The sequence below is a fragment of the Myxine glutinosa genome, chromosome 2 (genome assembly GCF_964187855.1).
Source record: "Myxine glutinosa chromosome 2, kmMyxGlut1.1, whole genome shotgun sequence".
NCBI classification, from domain to species: domain Eukaryota; kingdom Metazoa; phylum Chordata; class Myxini; order Myxiniformes; family Myxinidae; genus Myxine; species Myxine glutinosa.
Window position 1 is genome coordinate 268,865,783 of NC_136262.1, and position 27,460 is coordinate 268,893,242.

Here is a 27,460-nt window from a genome sequence, read left to right on the forward strand (position 1 = left end):
AGCACTGCATAGAAAATATTGAGACATAGCTCATTGTGAAGAACTCTCCATGGGGAACAATATGTTAATGATGATGCCATAGGTTCCTCCATTATGACGTCATAATTCGACAAGTACATAACTTAATCCGATCAAGACTAAATTTATTGAGCGACATCTAGGGATAAATTGGTGCATAAAAAATAATGACGTCATTGGTCACGTAGTTCAGCCGTCATATTTGTTTTAACACCAAAGCCTAAAAAAATACAAAACACACAACCTAGCGAGGGTCTGCAATGTCTGATTTTCTTTCTTGTTTATCATGTTTTCGTACATTTTCTTCAATGAGCAATAGCTGCATTAGCATGTTACGAAATTAACTCATCGATCCCCAGGTCAAATTGATAAAGCCTTATACACTTGTCTTACCCAGTGAGTGGAAAAGCCTGATAAATAGACAATTTAAACAGGGTAATCCACCAACTTATTTACCTGCCCATTGGAAAGCAATCTTCGATTTTACCTGGATAAATAAACGTTTGTTAAATGTGGGTTCCGTGAATCTTTGTAAAGTAATAAAATCAGTTGGAATATTTTTGCAGTTTCAAGGTGTTCATCATGCGTAAGTTTAGCATATACAAAATCAGCACTTTGAAATGTCATCGAACACCCAGGTACTGTTACACGTTGGAAAGTTTCACAGGTTCGGAGGCATTTGACATTAGGTAAGGCCTGGTGCATTCGGATGCAGTGAAAGATTAATGAGTCCCTTAAATCATTGTCACCTGCACAGGAGCTCAGCGATATTTCAAACGGTGCTTCCACCTGGGAGAGCTGCCTCTCTTTGCGAATCGAATGAGCATGGGCACTGTTGAATCAACAATATGGAAGCTGATCATTTGACAAACTTGGTTATTGGGATCACGTAAAGTGATCATTGGGCACCAAACACCGCCATCGTTATCTTGGACATTGCTACCATTCTTGTCCAAGTGTCCTTGATCTTTTTCTCGGACATAAAGTTATGTATACATAGATGGAGGTGTCCGCTGACAGTAAAATAAGACATCAAAACCTCCATTATATACCGGTATCCCAGTCTGGTACGAAGTGATGTCCACCTATTTAATCTTCTTTAAAAAAGCCAATCTGGTTTGGAAGCAATTCCTCACAGAAGGAATGAATTGGATGAAGCAACATCTCTCAGCATCTGTGCAGCTCATCTTGTGAGCTGCCAACTTTACCATGAAATTCCATCCGAAAATCAGTACATTGTGAGTAATTGTTATTCCGGGACATCCATGACATCAAAATACTTGTCCAATTTCATGTTGAGATAATTATTAATTAATATGCTTCAATATTGGACCTGAGAGAGTGGCTTCCCGAGCCTCATTACGCACACTCGCTGGTACAATGGGTCTGCTCTGAGTCTGGGAGGTCGGTGGTTAAAATCCTGGCAGAGTCATATTTTTCCTTATGTAACGAATAGACACCAACAAAGCTGGGAAAGCAATGGCAAACCACCTAGTATAATGCTCACCGATAAACTGCTTCGGCAGCACTTGCTGAAACGCTCTGTAATGAGTATGGTACAGCACATCAAAGAGGGAGAGAGGAAGAGAGGGAGAGAGGGAGAGAGGGAGAGAGGGAGAGAGGGAGAGAGAGAGAGTGGGAGAGAGAGAGAGAGAGAGAGAGAGAGAGAGAGAGAATTGAATTTGCAACACCATTTATTTCACAAAAACAAACCAGGTCAAGTCAAATTTTACAGGAGAGAAAATAGAAAAAACAACACAGTTCTTAATGTAATTATTAAAAAAGAAAGACCAAATTCAATTCATTCACAACACATAAGGCTTCATTAATACACCATTTGCACTCAGAGTTTGACCTTTTCATTCGCCACATAATAATCAAACTCTAACCTTATTCTTGCAGACACCAGCCCTTTAAACATAGGAACAACATCAAACCCATGCCCATTATCAATTTTAATTTTCCTCGATTTATATATTGAATATTTTGCTACAGCAGCTAAGAAGTTTAGGAGGACACCAGAGTCCTTGCAGGAGGGTCTGAAAGATACACCAAAAATAAAAGAATGTGAAGTGAAAGGAAAAGACAACTGATCAAAAAGGCGTGTGAGAATCAAGAAAAGAGGTATTAGTCTTTCGCATTTCACATAGGCATGAAAGAGATTCTCCTGTTCACAGAAGGGGCATGCTATGGGTACTGAGCTATCAAGGTGATGAATAAAGGTGTTTGAAGGGAGAGCCCAATGTGCTAATCTCCACTGGATATCTGTGAGGAACCCGTAAATAGGTAGTTTGTACATATTAGGCCACAGTGGCGTGGCAGGAGACCCTGGCCCTAACCTTTCTGACCACAAGGCCACTCGTGTCACTCCGGAGAAGGGTGATGCTTGGTTTTCTCGAAAGGGCTTGTGAATACCCGCCTTTGTTACCAAATGAAAAGGAGATACAAGTTCACCATTTGACTGGAGAACTGGGAGCACCTTAATTTCAGGGAAAGACAGCCGAAAATCCTCGACATTGTTTACCTTCCCAGGCAATATTTAACTCCTTAAACTTACTCTTGACGATGCGTATAATTTGGCTGACAACACGCACAGATCTTAAACCAAGAATGGTCGATGTGTCACAACCCTGCCAGCAGACATCCATTTTGTCCCAGATGTACCCCTCAGGTCACAAACTTTGCCAACTCCTCCTTGAGTAAATTTCCTAATCAAAGTCGGACTATGAGGAATGCATGGGAAAAACTCGTTATAGAAAATAGGTTCTTGGATAAACATCGGAAATTATAAGCCTCAAGGCAACGATGAACCCCAAAACCTTTCCAAACTTTCAGCAAACCCTGATTTAAAAATTGGGATTGAAACTAAGCTGACACGGTCAAGGTTCACCAGGAACAGGTGCCTGTCATAACACAGGCCTCCCGCTTGTTGCAGCAAAAAAACCACAAATGGGCACCAGGGCAGCTCTTCAGCATACAACAGACGTTGCACAGACTGTAGGTGAAAAGCCATAAGCCGGGTGGACACATCCACAATTCCATGTCCACCCTCCTTCCGAGGATGGTACAGTATTTGAGGCCGAAGCCAGTGGTATCCATTCCAAAAGAAATTAACCAAGACCCACTGGATGGCTGGTATCAACTCCTTGGGTGGCTGCAAGGCAATTAGTTTATGCCATAATCTTGCTGCTGTCAAGCTATTTATGACAAGAGTGCGGCCTTTACAAGAAAGAGATCGCAGCAGTCCTTCCCATCGTTTCAACCAGTGTGTAATTTGTTCAATCATTCCTTCCCAGTTCTTCGTTTCTACTTCCTGGTTGCCGAGATAGACACCAAGATATTTGACCCCATCTGTTTTCCACTCTAAATTATGTGGGAGTGATGGTGGCAGTGTTGAAGAAAGGTTATCTGAACCGCACCATAAGGCTACACTCTTGCCCCAATTTACTTCGGCGGAAGAGGCCGCAGAGTAATCTTTAAGGCAACGCTGCACCGCAGCAACACTACTTGGGCCTTTAATCAGGACGCATACATCATCAGCATAAGCTGTGACCACAAATCTTGAACCAAAAACGGCTCCCACATCCTGAGTTATTTGCTGCCTGATGGATGCTAAGAGGGGTTCAAGGGTGATTATATACAGAAATCCAGAAAGGGGAGAACCTTGACGGATACCCCGTCGGAAAGGAAAAGGGGGACATAAACTGTTGTTTACTTTCATCATGCAGAAGGTGTTAGTCTATAACAGCTTGACATAGGAAATGAAAGTTTTGCCAAAACCCATCCGCTCCAGAACAGAAAACAAATATGTATGATCAACTCAATCAAAAGCCTTTGTTTGGTCAAGAAACAACAACCCAAAACTGGCACACAAGTACTTATTACAAGAAATAATATCCCTTATCAAAAATATATTGTCATTAATTGACCTTCCTGGTACACAGTAGGTCTGGTCAGGGTGCACAATAGAGCTGATCACAGTTCCCAAACGGGTTGATAAAACCTTCGACAAAAGCTTGTAATCCGCACACAGCAATGAGACAGGCCGCCAGTTCTCGACTAGTTGAGTGTCCCCAGCCTTTGGCAACAGGCACATGACTGCTCTTCTACAGGACAGGGGAAGCTCTCCAACATGAAGGCATTCATCAAATACCTCAAGCAGGTCAGGTCCCACAAGTTTCCAAAAAGTCTTACAGAACTCTCCGGGCAAACCATCAATCCCAGAGGCTTTACCATCCTTCAAGCTCCGCATAGCAGTTTCAAGTTCAGTAGCCAAAACTGACATGTTCAGTGTGCGTTGCTGGTCCTCCTCAATTCTCGGAAGCCCAGTAGTCAGCTCCTGCAAGGTCTAATTACTTATGCTCTGGGGGGAGTACAAGTTTGTATAAAAACCCTTCAAAGCAGACTTAATCTCCTGTTGGGAGGTCACTATTGACCCATTAGCAGCACGTAGCCTGTGAATCTGTTGTGATTTTTTGACAGAGTTCTCCAAACTAAAAAAAGTCCGTATTTGGCATATCCAATGTTAAAGAACTCATTCTCATGCATACCAGGGTGCCCATTGCTCGCTGCCGTACCAGTTCAGTCAAGATTGCCTTTTTAGTCCATAGCAGCCGGTCACCTGTATTGTCTCTCCCAGCCGTATTCATGTTTTCCTCCAGGGCTGCAATTTCAGCCTTTAATGAATCAATCGAGAGATTTTGCAATTTAGTGGCATAAAGACTATATTGTTGACAGAACGATTTGACCTGACCCTTTGCGAGGTCCCACCACAGTCGAAGGTTAGCATGCTCAAATTTGGAGGACCGAATTCTTTCCCACACGGCTCAAAAAGCATCTTTGAATTTCATATCATTCAGCAGGTGGGTGTTAAGTGACCAATACGCACTACCACCTGAGGCCAGAAGCAAATTAAACCCCATTGAAACCAGGTAATGGTCTGTGAAACCAGTTGGGAGTATCTGGGTTGTGGCCATCACATTTAGCATGGGCTTATTCACGTAGACTCTGTCTAGCCTTGCCATTGATATCCTCCCATCATGGCATGTGCACCAAGTATAGCACCGTGAAGTTGGATGTTGCAATCTCCAAACATCTTTCAAATGATGATTCTTGATGATGTTCTCCAAAATCTTCGTAGAAGCCGGATGGGGTTCATGACCGGTCCTGTCTACGGAAGGATTGATAGTGCAATTGAAATCACCAGCAATACAGATGAAAGCGGTTGTATCCAGTCCTTTTACAAAGTCATGCAGAGTGGAAAAGAACACTCTTCTTTCCATGGGCTCACTCGGTGCATATACGTTCACAATGATGATCCTTTGCGTGTTGCAATAGAATTCCACCGCTATCAGATGTCCCTTATAGATTTCCTTAAAGACAATCTTCCAAGCAGGGATTCTATCACTTAAGGCGATGGCAACACCAGCTTTGGGTGTGGTAAAACCACAACCACCACTGCCCTCGATAAAGTTTTCCCCATTCAGCAACCAGGGTGTTCGTAGCACGAGTCTCTTGTATCAAGATGATGTCGGCTTTCACCGTCTCCATTGCCTGAATTGTCTGAATTTTTCGTAAGGGGGTACAACCCCCATTGATATTCAGGGATGCAATACATATCTCTCGCATTGCCATTTACAAAGGTAACTCACCCTCCGCCTGCAATTCCTTATTCGCCTTTGTAACCGCTTTCGGAAGACGCTGAAATTGGGCCTCCGAGATTTCCATTGGGTCATTTCTTTGCAGGAGGGGTCTTGCAGCCCTGATGAAAGTTTTCACATCTGGAAAATGATCTTTGATTACAACATAGCGTTGCCTAAACGTCTCGTTTAAGAAACTGATGACGTTTTCCTTCGTTACTTCAATTTGTTCTTCTTCCTGATGATCATTCACAGACACAAGGCTTTGAGCTTCCTCATCCAGCTCCCTAAACACATCAACGTTGAAACTCCTTTGTTGTGTGTCAGGTGCTGGCACACTTTCTGTGTCATCACCACTGCAGTCTTCTTGTTGCATCACCAGGGGCAGATCTGTGCCACCACTGCTGCCTATTATAGGTCTGCTTGGACCATCATCCTTGGTCGTTACAACCGGATGTGAGCAACAACCGTTGTCACTCAGGACCTGGGACTGCTCGTTGTCACAAGGGACAATGGTCCCATCATCACAACCAATACTGGTGCATTGATTTTCTTCAACAAGAACAAGGGGCGAAGTCCTTCTCTCCTCTGTTTCATCACCACCCTGCCCATCTTGCCGAGAATCATCAGGATAGTCTGAGATACTGTTTGCTTGTACGAGTATCACTTTGCTACCTTTGTCTTCGATTTCGGCGCTCAATTAGGTACGTTTTAGATTCCTCTTAGCCTCGGTGCCTTTCATCAATACCTCCTCAAAAACCATATTATCTTGAGGTTGCAGCCTCTTGCCCACATCGACTGGGTGCTCCGCTGCTGCACTAACCTCAGCAACACCGCCACCACTTGCCACACCCTGGTCTTCTGGTGTGGATCTCTGTACCCCACCAGGCTCGTTAACGGGAGGCACTGCATCAGTCACAGGGGGGGCCGACCCAGCTGCTGTAGCGTACGTCTTCTTGGCGTCTGGGCAATACTGCTTAGTGTGTCTGTGTGCTCCACATCCGTAGCAGATCAAGGTCTCGGTCGCCATGAAGATTCTATATTCATGCTCGCCTACTTTAAAGGTGTGGGAGGTGTTCAACTGCTTCGCTGCGTCTTTTAGAACAACAAAACAAAAACGTCTAAACGATTGTACGTGCTTCAACCTGCCGTTTCTCGTACGTAGAGGAACCCTAATGATTCGAGAGACGACAGTACCAAACTCACCTAGCTTGTGTAGGATTTCCTCGTTACCTAGGAAAGGCGGAACATTGCTCAGAATGACTTTAACTGCCGGCGTGTCCATCGACGACACAGGAACAAACAGATCGTTTCCCAAGGTCAAACCATTCTGCACAACAATATCGGCCAGACTTATTTGCGAAACAAAAACCACAATTTTGTGATTCATACGAGACGCGGCACGAATGTTACTCACGTCGATCAAATCCCCAATCGCGAGCAAAATGTCATCCATTTCAACTCCCTCCGGCAGGACAAGGCACAGCCCGTGCTTACGCGATAAACCCTCATCGGTAACACGATCGGCAGGCCTTTGGCTACTCCTATTAGCCATATCGTCAAAGGAGAAACGAAGTGAAAGCAAATAGATTTGTATAGTCCTAAAGAAAAAGAAAAAAATGAATAGAAAAAAAGTATATTAAATAAATAATAACGAAAGCACTGTTTAAACCACGTTAAGCACGGTTTAAACCACGTTAGGAAAAAACGTGGTTTAAACAAACCCTCACCGTGCTGGCTCTCCCTATCTCTGTCTCGAAAAGAGGGGAAAAGAGAGACAGGTGGTAACGAAGCAGGAAGGGAGGAAAGGTCAACAGACACGACAAAAGTACAAAATGGGGAAGAAAAAAAACAAAGGAAAAAGGAAAGGTAAAAAGGGGGGCAGGGGATGGGGAGAGGACGAAACCAACACGAGCCAAGAGCTTCAACACACAAACACGAGCACACGCCATCTTGCCACGCCCAACAACAACACGGCCAGCAGGGGGAGCGAGAGAGAGAGAGAGAGTGAGAGACTTTTGAAGTCCTTTTATTATCAAAATAATACAAAAAAATGTATTTATATCTTTACACCAATCATAAATACATGAAAAAGCAATGAAATGAAAAGGTTACAGAAGTATCACGGCACACAATTTGCCAAAATAAAACATTAACTTTATACAACCTACAAAAATATTACCAGTTGGTTCTCACGAACCTCACACAACCCTTCATGACACCAAGTATTGGTGAATTCATCAAGATTGTTTGCATCCTTATAGAAACAAAACTCTAGTTTAAGTCTTGCTGACACGAGGGCATTGAAAAACAACATTACATTGCATTCCCCGGCAGGTTTACCGTTCAATTTCTCCCTTCTTGAGAGATATATTGCCAGCTTGGCTGTTGCGACAAGAAACCTCATTAACATATTTTCCTTGCTTGACTTGGCATTAAAGCCGAAAATAAAAGAACGCAACGAGAAAACAACCTTCATTCTGTGTGCCACAAGATTAAACCACCGAAACAAAGGAACCAATCTCACACAATTAATGAAGGCGTGGAACACGTCCTCCGTACATATGCAGAATGGGCAACATGTGGATGTAGGAGAGAAATGGTTGATTAACTTATTGGAGGGGACTATCCAGTGGATCAGTCTCCATTGGAGATCACCAGATCTTTTACTTATGAGCTTGCTATACATGGAGTTCCATACAGGTTCAGAGGGGGGTCCCACAGGCAACAGTCTCTTCCACCGGATTACTCCATTTAGCGGCGTATCCCCCAGCAGTAACTTGACACATGACTTGTATAGCTCTTTACTGCTAGTCTCTTGAAAGGGGCTTATCCCCATGCTAACCGGGGGTAAGTCTTCCAACTTGAAGTGCACCAGTAACCCAGGAAAAATCCACTCATCGTGCAATGGTTCGAGCTCGTGGGACCAGCATACTCTCAGCCGTACCCCTATTCGTATCACCTCTCTCAACACTTTTGCAGTCACTCTTTCGGACCGAATTCCTGCTAACTCGGCTACTTCTCGAGCTGATTTCCACCCGCAACCTGAAACTTGCCGGAGGTGCCATACTTTTGTGATGCCGGCAATTATGAAATGCTGGCAGAGGTCCCTACTTTTGGGTATGTTTGGGAAAAGCCGATTGCAGAACAAAGGCTCTTGTGCAAACATATGGATGTCGTAGTTGTCTTCTTGACGGCACACTGTGAGGTTCTGCCAAGCATTCAACACACTCTGATAAAAAACAGGAAGAGGAGATGTGTCAACTTGTTGAAGCAGGACCAAGAAACATTCGTGGCCATATCCCAGCCCGCCAGCTTGCCGCAAAATGTGGGTGGCCAAAACATGGTTTGGTAATTGTTCTTTCACCAAAAGTTTTTGCACAGTGCATAGCCGAAAGGCCATTATGCGGCTCCTGATGTCGACCATACTCTGGCCACCTTCGGCCAATGGACGGCATACAACATTTGGCCGTAACCAGTGATGCCATCCCCAAAAGAACTCCAACAGTTGCCTTTGCACTTCCTTCACCAAGCCTTCTGGTGGTTGCAGGCAGATGAATCTGTGCCACAAGAAGGAGGCGACGAGGTTCTTGACTACCAAAACTCGGCCCTTATACGAAAGGTGAGGCAGGGCTCTCCTCCATCTACTCAATCTCTTTTTTACGCGTTCAGCGACACCTTCCCAGTTTTTCTGGCTGTACTGTGGGGATCCAAGGAACACTCCAAGATAGAGAACACCTCCATCCACCCACTTTAAACTTGCAGGAAGGTGTATTGGCGGGTCTTGCGCCATTCTAGATGCACTGTCCCTGACAGAGGGAACCCATAGCGCTTTGCTCTTTTCCCAGTTGCACTTCAATGAGGAAGCTAAACCAAACAAATGTAGGCACTTAGCCAGAGCTGCAATGTCGTTATTGTTTTTAACAATGATTGCAACATCATCAGCATACGCCGATACGACAACTGGAGGATGATCAGGAGATATACTCATTCCAGAAACGTTATTCCTTAGTAACACGAGAAGTGATTCCATTACAAGGGTGAACAGTAAGCCGGAGACGGGGCAACCTTGCCTTACCACCCTTTGAACCTGTATGGGAGAACAAAGCTCATTGTTCACCTTAACTAAACTGAATATATTGTTGTACAATAAAGCAATATAAGTTCTGAAATTATCTCCAAATCCACAGGCTTCAAGCACATGATTCAAAAAGACATGATCGATGCTATCAAAAGCCTTTTCTAAATCAAGAAAAATTATACCAAAGTCATTCTGCACACAGTTGCCATCTATGAGATCTCTAATGAAAAATATGTTATCATACATAGATCTACCTGGAATACAATAACTCTGATCAGGGTGAACCAAATCGCAAATTACCCTTTTAGCTCGATTCGCCAGAATTTTTGAAAGGATTTTATAATCAGTGCATAGTAGAGAAACAGGTCTCCAATTCTTCATTTGTCGCAAATCACCAGCCTTTGGAAGAAGGGACATCACCGCTCTTCTCAAACTTAAAGGCAATTCTCCATGAGTCAGTGATGATTCAAGAACATGCATCAGTTCTGGACCTAATAGTTCCCAAAATTCCACATAAAATTCAGCCGGCAGACCATCGATTCCAGGGGCTCTTCCCGAGTCCATTCCAGCCAGGGCTTGCGTTAACTCCTCGAGCGTAATTGGCGAGTCCATATCCAGCCGCTGGGACTCGGTTAACGAGGATAGGTGAGAGGTTAAAAGTCTCATTGTTTCATCACAAACAACCTGTTTTGAAAACAGTTTGGAAAAGAAGTCCTGAACACATAACCGTCTGTCTCTGGGATTTACAACGACAGCTCCGCCAGGATTAATTACAGAAAAAATGTTCTTGGGTGCTTTACTGACAGAGTCCAGACGAAAAAAGCTTTACTAGGGGTATCTAAAACCTTTAAGTTCTTAACCCTTAGTCTGAGCAACAACCCTGCTGCTTTCTCCTGGATTAACTCTCTCAGCTGAGTCTTCTTTTCTAGTAATAACTGGAAGTTTCTTGCATTATTATTTTTAGCAAGTTTACCTTCGAGCTGTACAATGTCAGCTTCCAAACAAGTCATTGTTATATTCTTAACATTTGTAATGTTTGCTCTAAACTGTTGACAAAACACCCGAATCTGGGCTTTCGTATTGTCCCACCAAAGATTAACTGAAGAAAAAGAGGGCTTTCTTTGGATTTGATTAGCCCAGAAAACTTGGAAGGCTTCTTTAAATAGACCATCTTCTAGAAGACTGGTATTAAATTTCCAGTATGCACTTTTATTTATTGACTGAGGAAAAAGAAACCCCATGGTTACTAAATGATGGTCTGAGAATATTGACGGAAAATAATCTGGAGAGACTATAGCGTTTCTAAAAGGTGAGTTTATATACCATCGGTCGAGTCTCGCAAAGGACACTCTTCCTCTGGTGATGCGGCTCCAGGTGAACTGAGGTTCATTGGGGAAAAGTACCCTCCATACATCTAGCAAACCCACCCGAGAAAGGAAAAGGGATAAATCAATACATGATTCGGGATGAGGTTCTGCCGAGTTCCTGTCCATTACAGGTTCAAAGGTACAGTTGAAATCACCCCCGATACACACACATTGGTTTAGATCAACTGTCTGCAGGTGATTAATCACAGACGCAAAGAAAGCTTTCCGTTCTGTGCTCTCACTTGGTGCGTACACATTGAATAATGTGAAATGGAAATTATTAACCTCCAGTTCAAGAGAGCTGAATCGGCCTTTAATGATCTCCTGGAAGAGGATTGACTCAGGTACTAGCCCTGGTCGAAGTACGAAAGCAACACCTGCCGAAAGGGAAGACAGGTTGCTAAAAAAGCACTGTCCCCCAAAAACGCGACACCAATCATATTCTACGTTTTGGGTGATGTGCGTTTCCTGCAGTAAAAGTACATCGACATTTTTGCGCCGAAACAAACTTTGCACTTGAGCTTGGCGGTTTGGGTTTGCACCTCCACCGTTAATGTTCAAGGTGCCAAAGGTAATTTGCTTCATTCCTTATCAAAAGGTTTGATTGGGTGTTGCGAAATCTCAAGACTGGCTTTTGTAATAAATTTCCTGAGTCGGTGAAATTGTGACCTTGTTAGTGGAAATTCTTTGCCCTTTCTTGTTATTTCCTTTGCTGATTGAATAAATGAACCTAAATCAGGAAATGTATCCCTGATAACTACATTTCGCTGTCTATAGGTTTCATTCAGAAAGGAGAGTAGGGTAGCGTGGGGCAAGACGCCCCCATTAAGCAAGATTGCTGATATCTGCTCCTGTTGCAGCTATAGAGAACTAAAAGTAAATGCAAACAATAAGGACACATTAGCGCTACATAATAGCACAAGCACACCAAGATAGAAAAAAACGAAAAAGAACAAGAAGTGAAAATATAGATTTTTTTTTTGGCCTCTTTGCCCCATGCCGGAGGTAAAACGCCCACCAGGTTGGGGCAAAACGCTTACTGTGGGCGTGTTGCCCCTGAGAAGTGAGCGTTTTGCCCCTTACTTCCGAATTACATAAAAAGAAGATAATACTAACGTCTGACTAGAAAAACATAGTCTCCTACATAGAGGAAATTTCACTGTAAATACAAAATGTCATGAATTGTGACTTGGTCAAATTCAAACAGTCATGGGCACATGTCAGTCCGAGACATCCGACTCGCAGTTTGGGCACAGGAACTGGGCCAGTCCTGGCGTACATTGTTCATGTGCCCAATGAAGGCACAACTGGCACTGCACCCACACCTCCCTGGGTCTGGCACGGCTGTACTCCTCACAGCATATAAGACAAGGCCAGTCTTCCTCCTCACTTGTTTCTTCCTCTTCTCCTTGCTTCCTCGTTTTGCCGTTTGTGGGGTTTGTTTGCTGCACTCTCTTCTTCTTCTGCTTTTGTTCTTTGTCTGAGTTTTTCTTGGGGTTCTTCTTTGCCTGCTTCTCTTCTAGTGCTGCCTTGTATGGCGAAGAGGTCAGCACGGCTGCTGACTCTGTTTTTCTGGCTCTTGGCCTCTTGATTGATATTTTGGGCAGCGGAGAAAGCCCATGGATTATTTCCCTGATTGTGCTGGTAGAAGATGTGGATGGCTGGGGGATTGGCAGCTGTGACGTGGGCGCCTCACTTCCAACTTCTGGTGTTAGTCGCTCTGGTCGCAGGCTGGGCAGAACGATGCAGTTGTAGTGCCCGACATCCTGACCAACACTGGTGAACTGCACCATCAGGGGCTGGTGGTGTCTGTCAACGTCTCCATAACGTTGAACCACAACGTTATCCCAGTTGTAAACTATGATTTGTTTCTGAAGGACTTTGCTGGTGGCGGTGATCTCCAGCTTGCCCGGCAGGGACAATGGATCCGACATGGCATCGATTCGATGCTCCATGGATGAGTATCGGAGCCATCTGGGCAGGTCGGCGTTGATGGTTTCGACGTCCAGGTCTTTGAAGTCATCATAATTTTCACACATGTGTGCAATAACTTTTGCGCGAAGTCCATCTGCCTGACTCTTCTCAAACATCTCTGGTACCTGATTTCTCAATGATCCATGCTCTGATCTCTCCGCTGTTTGTAACTTTGAGTCCATCCCAATGATTAAACTGCGGAAAAAACATCGGCCATCACCAGACGTCGGTATCACCTGCATTCCGTTGTCAGATGAAGAAGGTGAGGGAGATGGTCCTTGGTCTTGCCTGTCTTCAACACAGATTGAGGGATTTGCTGGGGTGGATTCACATTCTTCAGGAAGAAGTTCACCTGGGTCTGACGTGGTTGGCTGCATGACAACTGGTGAACTTACATCTCCTGAGGATGGCTGGTCAGGGGTACTTGCTTCTTGCCCACACATCTGCTCATCAGTCACCAATGCCCCTTCAAAGTCGGCGTCGGTGAACACATTTGGATCAAATGGCCAAAGGCCACAAGTCTTGAAGCCATTCACTGCCTTTTCGGGCAACGCTGTGCGTAGAAACGCTTTCCGTGACAGACCAGCCATGTCATAGACTGTGATACGTCGTCCTGGGTTGGCCACCATCCAACTGTCAGCTTCAGCATTGAAAGCACTTTTGAGTGGCTTGAAATAAGTGCGATCAAGTGGCTGCAGCTTGTGAGTACTGTGAGGGGGTAAGGTGAGTAGCTCAATCCCATTCGCCCGACAAAACTTGATAGCTCCAAGAGTCTTGTGACTGTGATGTCCATCAAGGAGAATGATTTGCGGGTTGTCCAGGGAGGCGTTTGTGAAATTAGCAAAGTGGCGGAGCCAAAGTATGAACAAGTCTGAATCTGTCCAGCCATTTGAACTTGCGTACCCAACAGATTGTGGCGGAGCATCTTTCATGAGGGTGTCCACCATTCGCTTACGGGGGAAAATATACATTGGAGGTAGGAAGACACCAGCTGCACTGCAGGCACACACAAGTGTCACCAGAACTCCTCGCTCACCACTTGTGACCTTGCCGACCTGTCGAGCACCTTTTGTGGCCATGACTTTCCCGGGCTTTTGAACAGTTGTCAGCCCTGTCTCATCCATGTTCCACACTCTTGAAGGGGTGTAGTCTTCAGCTGTCAAACACTCCTTGAAGAGGTCAAAGAAACCCTGGACCCTGGGTTTATTGAAGCCCACAACACGCGCTATGCTGGTTGCTTGAGGCTGCCTGAGGGTGAGGTCGTGACGGGAGAGAAAGTTCTGGACCCAGTCCTTTCCTGCCATCCGGGACTCTCTGTTGAAAGGGTGGCTAATTTGAGCCTTCTCAGCAACATCAAACGCTAGACGCTGCATGTCCCGCATCCTCAGACCGTACAGTCGCCTCTGCATCTCCGTTACATGTGCTTTCAGCTGCGCGTCGATCTCAGGAGGAAGGGCGTTCTTATATCTCCCAAAATTCAGCACACCAGGTGCTGCTACTTGCTGGTCTCTGTGCCTTCGTAGGGTACATGCTGGAACACCAAAGTCCTTGCTGGCACGAATGAGTGGAAGTCCCTCGCTCACTGCTGTCAAGGCTGCAGACAAGTTGCTTTGGCCATAATTGCCCCTCTCTGTCTTCCTTTTGTATGTTCTCACCATCATGTATCTGTTGACAAGTGTTTAAAAATGATCAGTCTCTAAATCATAATTTCTTTTATTCATAACTTAGCGGAATATATTCAAATGATAGTCACTTTTACTGGCATAGCAGAGAGAGAGAGAGAGAGAGAGAGAGAGACACACAGAGAGACACAGAAAGAGAGAGAGAGAGAGAGAGAGAGAGAGAGAGAGAGCGAGAGAGAGCGAGAGAGAGAGAGAGAGAGAGAGAGACTTTTCTTCCCCTTTATTACAAGGAAAACAAGTTTTACATGGTGAAGGATGTTTGTACAGGCATCAAAAGAAATAACCAGGAAGGAAAGGGGTAACAGAGAAGCAATACTTTAGATTTATAAATTGATTGTTAAAACACCACCAACCATACCACATAAGGATTGTTTCACACACCACCGATTTTTAAATAAAGCAGGATCTTGAGTTTCAAACTCAAAAAGAACACGCGATGTAACCAATGCTTTAAAAACAGTTAAAACGTCATCAGCTAAAACGTCAGTGTTCTGCAGTTTTCGTTTCCTCGATAAATAAATGGCAAGTTTTGCCTCAGAACACAGAAAGTTTGCTAAAAGACATTCATTTTTACATTGATACAAAACATTAAAACCAAATATGAAAACACAATGTGTAAAAGTCAAACCGAGCCGCCGGATCACACGTGACAGGATTTTAAAAAACGAGGCCAACCTTGAACATTCAATGAAAATGTGAAAAATGGTCTCTGGGGTGTCGCAAAAGGGGCACAATTCCGAGTTTTCAGGACATATACGGTGGGACAGGATGTTGCAAGGCAGGATATGGTGCGCTAACCGCCATTGTACATCACCCGAGCGCTTGACAGTAGGTTCTTTGTACATCACCTGCCAGTTTATTGTTGTGAAACGGTTAGCTTGAAGCAGCGCTCGCCAATGAGCTTGTGGCTCTGCAGGTTTGCCAGGAAAAAGAGTGAGAACACATAGATTGTACACTGAGGATTTCTCCATCTGGTTAAAGAGCCTAAAACTTTGAAATAAAATTAAAAGATTTGGGAAAGGACATTGGGATCGATGGAGGGCATCTCCTATGTCTGGGTCCCATTTTAACCCGGTTTGCTTAAAGGTCCGTAAAATCACAGAGAAAATTCTGCCAATGACTCTGATGGACCTCACACTGGTGGCCACAGCAATGTCAGCAGCTGGCTTCCATCTATGTACAAGGGGGTTCCTGAGGTGTTTTACTCTGGTAACGCCGACATCAATAAACTTTTGCATGAAAGATCTGTCACTACAGACCCCATCAAAAAAAGAATTTTAAAATATTGGTTCATTTAAAAACATCTGAAGGGAGTAAGCACTGGTGTCGCGGCGAAAAGAAACAGCCTGCCACGCTTCCAGCATGCTTCGGTAGAACAACGGGACCGATGTCATATCCACGCGCTTCGCGTCGAGAAGAAAAAGCTCGTCACCATAGCCAAGTTTCCCAGCTTGCCTAAGCAAACAATGGGCAAAGGCTTTCCATGGGACGTCGGAGTATAGAAGCCTTCGTACTGAAAGGAGGCGAAAAGCCATCACTTTGCTCGTCACATCTATTAGCCCCTGTCCACCTTCTGCAGTCGGCAGGCTTAGTATTCCTGGCCGGAGCCAGTGCTTTCCCCCCCAGAAAAAAATCTACAAAAGAGCTTTGAAGTTTTTTAAGGATAAAACCTGGGGCCTGCAGTGCTTTAAAAACATGCCAGAGCATTGATGCCGCGAGATTATTAATGACCAGAGTACGACCCCGGAAGGAAAGCTGCCTCAATAGTCCCCTCCATTTTATCAACCGCTGCTCGGTTTTGGTAATCAGCGACTCCCAGTTTTTTGAAATAAAATCTTGAGTTCCAAGAAAGACACCGAGGTAGTGTATTCCTTCATTGGTCCATACAAGGTGCCCTGGTAGGGTTGGAGGGGGAGTTTCATTCCGTGGACCGAAGTAAAAAGCTTTGCTCTTTTCCCAATTAACTTTAGTCGAGCTTGCCAGGCTAAATTCCTCGACAGACTCAACCAGAGCGCGAACATCGTCATCGGAGTACACAATTGCACAGAGGTCATCCGCATAAGCAATGGTCTTTACGGGATTTTCTAACGGCAGAGGATAAAACCCTTGTAGCCGTGTGCGTAAACGATGTAGTAAAGGTTCAATTGATAGGGAGTATAGAAGGCCAGACAGGGGGCACCCTTGACGAATACCCCTGGTAACAGGGAAAGGCTGACTTAAGATGTTATTAACTTTGAGCAAGCTAAAAATATTATTATACAATATTTTGATATAACAAATAAAATTTTCCTTAAAACCAAACCCCCGTAAAACAGCAAAGAGATAAGAGTGATCAATCGTGTCGAAAGCTTTTTCTTGGTCTAAAAACACCAGACCAACATTTCTATGTTCAGCAATACAAATGTCAATCATGTCACGTACAATAAAAATGCTATCGTGTATTGTCCTTTTAGGGATGCAATAGGATTGATCGGGGTGTACAATCTCCCCAATCAGAGGTTTGAGGCGGTTGGCAAGAACTTTTGAAAAAAATCTTGTAGTCCGTGCAGAGGAGCGAAATGGGACGCCAATTTTTAAGCTGCTGGAGGTCTCCTTTCTTAGGTATGAGAGCAAGTATAGCCCTGCGACAGCTGATTGGTAACAAGCCTGTTCGTAGGCTATCAACTAAGAGGTCAAGCAACTCAGGTCCCAACAAATCCCAGAAGGTTTTGTAGAACTCTGCAGGGATTCCATCAAGTCCAGAAGCTTTACCTGTGGGCAAAGTTTGCAACGCAGTAAAGAGTTCGTCAAGAGTCACTTCCTTGTCAAGTTGTTGACATGCAGGTTCGGACAAGGTGGGCAAAGAAGTGGTTAAGGAACGAATCATGTCTTCTTTAGTGTTTCTGGCGCAATACAAGTCAGAGAAGTATTGTTTTGTCAAGCTTCTAATGTCTTTTGGATCGTGTGTTGTTCGGCCTCCTGGTGCCTGCAGCGAAGTTATTTGCTGGTTTCTCTTTTTTCGTGCTTCCAAAGCAAAGAAAAACTTGGAAGGAGTATCAATAAAGCTGTAGTTCTCCATTCGTAGCCTTATTAGAGCCCCTCTGGCTTGTTTTGCACAGAGTTGAGCAAGGAGTGCTTTCTTCGTTGCTATTAAAGAACTAGTCCTTTCGGCACTGGGAGCTGGGAGGCTTGACTGGAGAGACAATATTTCTTTGGCAATTAGAGATTGCAGCGCAGATTCGTTCTTTGTACAAAAGGAGTTATATTGCTGGCAAAAGGTCCTAATATGGGTTTTCGCATTGTCCCACCATTGTATGAGGCAGGAGTAGGAAGGCTTCCGTAGTAGTAAAGCTTCCCAAAAGGCTCGGAAGGCGACAGGAAAAGCGTCATCTTGCAGAAGACTCACATTGAAGGTCCAATGGGCAGTGCCACGATTTCGAGCCGGGGAGAGTATATGAAGAACAACCATGTGATGGTCCAAAAAACCACTTGGGGTGGCGTCAACATGGTCTATGACGTTTAGAGAGTCGTTATTGATGTAAAATCTGTCTAGCCTTGCAAGAGATAGCCGGCCATTTGCACATCGGCACCACGTGTATTGCCGTGCAGATGGGTTCTGGAGTCTCCATACATCCATAAGGGAGAATTTGGACAATGCTCTCTTTAAGGGTGTTGTACTTGATGGGTGGGGCTCTTCTCCATTACGATCAAGGGTGGGATACAGTGTGCAATTAAAGTCCCCACACAGACAAACAAGACCATCAAAATCAAGGTGTGTGAGGGACATTTCTAACTGTGTGAAAAAAACTAATCTTTCTGTGCTCGTGCTGGGTGAATATACATTTATTAAAGTGTGTTTGTAACCATTATAAAAGAAATTAACTGAGACTAAATGCCCTTTAGTAATCTCCTTAAAAGTGACATTTTCAGGACAGAAAGAAGGATTGAAATAAATAGCCACTCCAGCACTAGGACAGGTCAAGCTACTAAAGAACCACTGTCCTTTCATGAGGCGAGTCCATTCGCTCATGCACGAAGAGCTACATCTTGTCTCTTGCAAAAGAACAACATCGAAATGTTTTTGCTCGACAAGCAGCTTTACCTGAGCTTTACGCAGGGGTGAACGTCCCCCATTTATATTTAAAGTTACAACAGAGAAGGTCATGGTGTAGGTAGGGAAGATTTATCATGTACAGGGAAGTTAGGGTGTGCTTGTAGCTCTTTCCGAGCTTTCAATACACACTTTCTCAGGCGAAAAACTTGCGACTCAGTCACACCAAGTTGTTCAGCCTTAAGGAGGAGACGTCTTGAGGAGTTTATAAAGCCAGACAGGTTCGGGAAGAAGGTTGTAATTTTAACCTTTTTCTTTCGAAAGGTGTCCTGAAGAAACTTTAGAATTTCCATGGGTGATAAATCATCATCACCCTCCAGTTCCTTGGCTATTGCTGGGTCATTCCAGACCTCGCTACTAGCACTAGAGGCGAGCGACGAGGCCCCATCTGAGTCGTAATCCGAAAGGTCTTCATTTTTTTCCCCACACACCGAAACCGATGCTCTCATAACGGGAATATCGTCTTCTACTAAAGGTGCAGCTGTTTCCACAGCGGGAGTTTTAAAAACCGTAACAGGGATTAACGTTTTTATATCAGAGGCTTTGCACTCTCCTTCTGGAGCTGCTACTTCTTCTGCCTCCATTACTTCAGACACTTCATCGTCAGCAGGGCGCGGGACAAGAGCAGGTTTGTGGTTCTTGACTTTAGTTTCAGTAACCGGGGGGGTTACCACAACATCTTGGGGCATTGCGCTTGGTCCTTGTTCATGAGAGGAATGAACGGAAACGTCTTCTTCCATTTCAGCAAACACACTGAACCTATTCTGCAGCAGAAGACCAGCTGCAGGAGCTTCTGTTTCTAAAAGAGAAACATTACGTTCATTCGACGGCGCTATCTTTTTCGAAACGCTCGCCTGTATGTCCTCATTACCGCTTCCTCTTTTATAACTCCTCCTGGAGGACACGGTAGTAAAACCCGCGTCATCAGCCGGTGAATTATCGATTTCCGCGCTCGAATGTGGAGGCTGATCTGCCGTCCCAGACGCGCCATTGTCATTGCGAAGATCGACATTTGGTTCTGTCCGTCTAGATGTGCCACTAGGATCGGCATTTGCTCCTGACTGTCTAGATGTGCCACCGGATACACACTTCGGGCAAGCACCTTTTAAATGTCCGAAGGCACCACACGTGAAACACGTCATTGTCTCTGTTGCGATGTACATTCGATAATTTCGATTTTCAACGACCAACGTAGCTGAAGCATTGAGCGATTGAGCATTGTTTTTTAACACCATGTAACAGTGCCGCCGGAAGGACATGATATGGCGGACTGTAGAATCCGAACGCAAACGGAAGGGAATCATGGAGATTTTTGACACCACGGTGCCAAACTGTGTTAAAACGGACAAAATCTGTTCGTTTTTAACAAAAGGCGGTAAATTAGATAAAGTGATTTTCACCGCCGGTGAGTCCAACATACTAACGTTAACGAAAATATCTGGCGGTAAGGACAAACCAGTTTCAACCGCCTGAGCGACATAGCGCTCCTCGGAAAGAAAAACAACAACTCGTTGGTTCATCTTTGAAGCTGCTAACACATTTTCAAAACCAACGAGTTCACCCAAGCCCATCACGACGTCATCGACCCGAACCCCGTTGGGTGGGCTAACTATTACCCCATTTTTACGAGTAAGTGACTTGTAAATGCTATTCTGCAAACGACTGTTTGCCATAGCGATAAATGAACCAAAACTAAGGAAATATTTGAAAAAACAAAACAAAATAGAACCTATCGCAAGCAAAGCCTGCAGGCGAAGGTAAAATGAAAAGAAATAGAATAAGGGAGCCGATAAACGACGATAGTGAAGAACAAGGCAAGCAGAGCACAGGCCCGAAGAACACAAGGTTCTTTAGGACTCGCACCAAACTCACCATGCGTGCTCTCTTTCTCTCTCCTGTCTCAACAAAGAAGGAAAAACACGGGGAAAACTTCACAAACACGTACAAGGACACAGAGGGAGTGAAAAGGGGGACGGGAAAGGCAACAACCCAACACAGTACTCACAGCTCCTCACACACAGCAGCCATGATTGCCACACCCACGCACGACTCACCAACGACCAGCAGGAGGCGCGAGAGAGAGAGAGAGAGAGAGAGAGAGAGAGAGAGAGAGAGAGAGAGAGAGAGAGAGAGAGAGAGAGAGAAAGCGAGACATGCAGTACTCTAGCATTTCAAGTCAAGTCGGTATTACATTCAGTGGAATGAGGGGCACATTAGGCGTCTTGCCCCAACATCCCAGTGGGCGTTTGACCCCCAATCTGTTACAAATCTTATCTTTGGAAATCTGACTTAAAGCAAGGGAGGCAACTAGTTTAGTCTGGCATCAACAGATAGCTAACAGATCCCTATAACAAGAAAAAGTAGAGACGTTCTGTTTCTTCTGCTATTTAGATGATGGTACTGAACAAATGAAGTATGAAATTTACAACAAACAGGACTAAAACAAAGAAAAACATCTGAGAAACGTACCGCTTTCTCTACCTGTGTCGCCGTCGTGGTGGGAAAGGATGTTTGCGGAAGGAAGCTCGCAAGGCATCATGGGGCTCGTTGCATCACGTGGTTTAGTATATATTGTGGGTAGGCGTTTGACCCCTACTGGGCCTCTTGCCCCACCCTACCCTACAAGTTGAGGAGATATCATTGGCTGACTCAACTGAGACTGAGACAACTCGGGCACCTCCTCATCCTCATCAGATTCCGACATCTCTGACAAGGTCCCTCCAGGATCGAGGATGTCGGCCTCCGTGGTCACTATGGGAATTGTCAGTATCTCTGGGGATTCGCTGGAGAGCTCCACTGTGCAATCCACGATGCCATGGTGATATGGTGATATTTGTGCTCGTCAGAAGTTGAAGCCTCGGTTTCATCCTCTTGTGGAGCACAATCTACCGAATCGATGAGCGACTCGGTGACACAGTTTTGAATCTGCATCGGTAGAGCAGCACTGCAGAGGGGTGAGTCAGTCACTGTCTGCTCGTTCACAGTGACTGATGTCAATGATCGTAATGGTTCGTTCGAGGGTTTATCAACGTATTCAGCGTTGCAACTTATTTCACCCATATAGCAATTTGCGTCCACAGAGTTTGTACACAAACTTTCAGACATATTATCCTCAATTGCAGCAGCCGATTCACCATCCTTTTTTTCAAACCCGATGGAAGCATTAGGAACACATTGAGGTGTGTGTTCAGCTACACTGGCCTTCTCCAATACCACCTTTTTTGGATTACTGGTAGAAAAATTATCAACCGACGCCCTTCGTTTTTTAGAACCAATAATAGGGTCCTCCTCCATTCCTTCACTACATGAGGGAATCGCAGCAAAGGTTGTGCGAGTTGGGGTCGCTTCGGTTTCTGTGACAGGAAGTGAAGTGCGATCGTTTTCTAGACTCGGGATATGCGCATCGATGCTGCTATTGTTCGTCTCACTGCAGGAGGGAACAGCAGGAACCGGTAAACTCACAGGCTTAACTCCAGTCGGTTGAATAGAAACACGAGTATTATCATTTTTACAATCGGTGTATGCGTGGCCATTTTCCCCACACTTTGAACACGAAACCTTGGGACAAAAACGTTTAACGTGACCAAAGGCTCCACAGTGAAAACACGTTAGTGAGGCTGACGAGGCGTACATTTGATACTCCCGATCGTCGGATTTTACTTTAAATGAAATATTTAACCCTGTATCATCACCACGATCGGGAAGTACCATGTAAACTTGGCGACGGAAACTCATAACGTGTTTTATCCTCTCGTCTCGGCTCTTCAGAGGGATCATGGACATTCTTGACACAGCTGTTCCATAACGAGAAAGGACTGACATTAGTTTGTCGTTTGATATAAATGGTGGTACGTTTGATACAACGATTTTCATCGCTGGAGTATCCATGGGGGACGCTAACATAAAAACACCACCTTCTGTGGTTAAACCTGCACTCAGGACGTCGTGAACAAAGTTTTCTTCGGACAGGAAAATAACAACTTTTTGATTCATTCGTGAGGCAGCTCGTACATGCTCGCACCCGATTATTTTCCCCACTGCGAGTACCACATCCTCAGTGAGGACTCCTTCTGGTGGAACACACACAAATGCATGCTTCCTCGTTAGGCTATCGAACGCCTCTAACCGAGAGCGTGCATTCGCCATACCAGCGAATTCAACACCCCCCACTTGTCCGAACCGGACAAGAAGGTATCAAACCTAAATAATCGAACTAAAGTAAGTAATAAACGTGCATTATAAGCACAAAAATGGCTTACAAAACGCCGTCGAAGCCAGTAGGCCGCACCCAAAATGGGCCCGCTCTCAATCCTCTCTCTCTCGAAGACAAAGGTGTAGAACGGATGAAAACAAAATGCCAAAGTACACAGGATAGGAAGGAGAGGGAGGGGGGGCAGGGGAGGGCAGGAGAGGAGGAAAACTCACAAAGAACTCACTACAACACAGAGCAGTTGCTCACAGCCGCCATGACGCCACACCCACCACAAACGGCCTGCAGGGGGCGAGAGAGAGAGAGAGAGAGAGAGAGAGAGAGAGTGTGTGTGTGTGTGTGTGTGTGTGTGTGTGTGTGTGTGTGTGTGTGTGTGTGTGTGTGTGTGTGTGTGTGTGTGTGTGTGTGTGTGTGTGTGTGTGTGTAAGAGAGAGAGAGTGGGTGTATGTTCTGGATATTTTACTTCTGGATATTGTAAAAATGGGAGCTTCAGTGTTCAGGTTGTAGAAAAGACAAGTGGAAATGGCCGAAAATATAATGGGATGGAAGATAAAACAATCACACAATTACGTAAGCGTAGAGAACTTTTCTGGATTAAAGAATTAAGAACTGCTTACCCTTATGGATTAAATATAAGAATTAATGACACATATACACAGCAAAATGGACAAAACATCATCGTGTCTGTTTTTAACACCTTACCACGAGACTCTCAGACACAGAGTACATAATTATGGACGTAAATGTCCAATTATAGACACACCACAACAAATTGTAAATGAATGGTTAGATCTTAAATCTGCACATTACTTAAAGGGTACCTCACACCAAAAAATGTTTTTTACAGATGTCCACGGACGTCCACGGATGTTCTTTCTACGGCAGCGTTGCGATTTTTTGAGTAAAATCGTGAACACACGGGAGAGGATTTTGCTTGACCGTGACCGATTCACAGCGGTTTATTATGGTTTAGTACGGACTGCTACAGCTTCGTTGCGGATATACACGGCGGAGATACGGTGCCTGTACGTTTGTTTGCGATTCCTTATGGTTCCCGGCCCAGAATATAAAAACGGGGGCCCCCCCGCTCTCCCCTCATTCTGCTGCTGACTTCCAAGGGGGCAAGACCTATCCAGGAGAGCCATGGACGGAGCACCCGCTGCCCAGAGAGTCCAAGGAGAGGGAGAATCCTTGCGGATGGTTAAGATGGCCTTACGGAGTCTTACGGTGGTGTTACGGCAGTTGCGGAGGTGTAGAGGAGGCGTTGAGGAAGCGTTGCGGTCTAGATTTCCGTAGCACTGCCGTAATTTTCTTACGAGAGTTTTGGTCTGGACCAAAACTCTCGTAAGAAATTACGACCCCTCCCGGACGCTTAAGGATCCATACGAATGCTCCAGGAAGCGTTGAGGATGTCCCAGGTGCCACAAGGAATGCTCCCGGTTGTGCACGATTTTTTCGCCGCAGCGCCGCCGTAAACGTCGTAACGACTCCGTAAGGCCGGTGTGAGGGGGTTTAACAGCAGCAGAATTAAGATCAATACCTTAATAATAAAGAACTGAAAGAAGTTTGGCAAATTGTGAACAGATTAATGGAAGCGGACGATCAAGAGGAACTCCCAATCCAACACTTGGGAGCAATTCTGGACATGATTGATCATAAAATGCTCAAAGAGAAACCTAAAAAAGTGAATCGTAGGAAAGACAATGATATCATCAAAATGATGTTTGATAACAAAGGGGTGGAAATGATAAATATCGAGAAAATACTTCAACATAAGGAAGTGTGGAGTAAACTTCCAGAAACAATACAACAGAGAGAGCGACCAAGAGTTGTGTACACTTTGGGAAATTCAATTCGGGGAAAGATCTTCAACTACAAGGACACTGTACAATCTATAGATGTGGAGGAATGGTTAAATAACACACATCATTGTAATTGTGAACATTCTGCATTCAAAGATCCACATCATAAACACGTCATCACAGGTGATCTCAGAATAGTGAAAGATAAAAGATTACGTGCGTTACTTACAAAAGGACCAAATTATAGAGAAAACAAAAGAATAAACTGGAATAAAGCAAAGGAACCTACAATGATGGGACTGGGCGAATGGATGAAAGAACAAATTGATAAACATGAAGTACCAAACACACAAATGGCTTTATGGTTGGAGGAGGTAGGGAAACATGTGAAAAGGAGAGTTGTTGATTTGAAAAGAAAAGTTCGAATCAATAATCCAAAGGCAATTTTAAACAATCCAGAGACACGTGATTGCTTAAGGCAGCTTCAAGCACAACATGTTATTGTTCCAATTGACAAAGCAAATAATAATATCGCATTTGTATGAAAAACATTCTACATTCAAACACTTTTGGAAGAATTGGGCCTCGACACGGGAATTTCAAAGACCTACAAAATAAGTAACGATAACAAAACAGACTTGATACAACACCATACAAATCACTCAACGGTGAGAAGACTGCGAGTTCCGGATAAACACCATGAATTACCATTCATTTACTGGATCCCAAAAATGCACAAACTCCCTTGTAAGATGAGGTTCATCATCGCAAGTAGAGAATGTAGTTTGAAACCTTTGTCGGGCAGTGTAACAGCGGCAATGAAACGAATCTATAAATGCTTTAAAAACTACCATGAAAAAGTGGTTTTATTCTGGTATTAAGAAATTCTGGACCATTGACAATTCCAAACCGGTAATCGACAGTGTCCACAACATTAACAACAAGGGTAAAGTAAAATGTCTTTCAACCTTTGATTTTTCCACATTGTACACAAACATTCCACATGACAAGCTCGTAACCGCATTGGACAGAGCGGTAGATAAAGCATTTGCAGGAGGTAATAAAGTATACATTAATGTATATCAAAACAGAGCACACTGGTCTGTAAAGGATAATCAATATTCATGCAGTTTTTCAAAAAGTAAACTCAAAGAAAGTATTCGATTTCTGCTGAACAACAGTTTCTTTACATTTGGCAACAAGATGCTCCAGCAGACAGTGGGCATACCCATGGGTTCAGATCCCAAGATGCTCCAGCAGACAGTGGGCATACCCATGCGTTTAGATCCCAAGATACTCCAGCACACAGTGGGGATAGCCATGGGTTTAGATCCCAAGATACTCCAGCAGACAGTGGGCATACCCATGGGTTCAGATCCCAAGATGCTCCAGCAGACAGTGGGCATACCCATGGGTTCAGATCCAGCCCCTTTCTTTGCAAATTTGTTTCTGCACATGTACGAGTTTGATTGGGTCCAGAACATGTGCAGGAATAAATTAACAACTGCACAAAGATGCCGAAACATCTTCAGGTTTATTGATGATTTGTTGGAAATTAATGATGGATTTATATTTGAGCAGCTTCATGATGATGTATATATCCAAAAGAACTTGAATTAAAAAAGGAAAACCAAACTTCCACTTCAGTTTCCTTTTTAGAATTACAAATTGACATCCATAATAATAAATTTCACACCAAACTATTTGATAAACGAGATGCATTTCCATTCCACATTGTCCGGATGCCTTTCTTAGACAGCAACATTCCCAAAAAGCTATTTTATGGTACGGTTGCAGGTGAAATAATTAGGACTGTGAGAGCAACCACACACAGCTCTGAACTGGTCAATAAATTACAACAACGAGTCGTACGTATGTTAGCGCAGGGGGCTGCAGTTGGTAGATTAAAACAAGTTTTCTTTAATATCACAAAAAGGCACCAAATCGAATTCGTAAAATACAACACGAATATTAAAAATATTATTCATGAGATCTTTATCTAAATACAGTACAATATAATAATTAAATATACTACAAATCAATGTTGCTAGGAATCAGTGGTTGCTAGGATACGGCAGCATGCCAAAAACCGTTATAGGTGACAGTTTGAACATTCGAAGTACAGTTTGATAGAAGGTAGGTGGTGTGGTCGTGCTCGTTAGTAGATTGATGCATTTAAGGTAAGATGTGCATGATTTCGTGATATTATCATGTTATCGAGTGTGTAAGGAAAGTTATAAATATATGATAATACATTAAATCCTATAGCGAGTAAAGTTGGAATAAGTGATGTTGCATTGATGGGTTGACTGACTGCCTGGACGCAACTGAGGTTGTGGATCTACTGATTTACCATCAATTGATGTGGATCCATGATCGAGGTTGTGGCTCCACCGTTTGGAGAGGTCCTGGGCTGAAAGGATCGAAACCTCGAGGAAGAACGGTGCCCAGCTGATGATCCATGCAGTCGGGGAACTAGTCAATTGCTTACAGGTTAAGGTTCTTGCTTTTGGTGGGGAAACTATGTTTGAGGTTTACAATTTAAATAAAGTTGAATATGGGATGTTGTGAAATTAACATCATTTACAACAATCCTT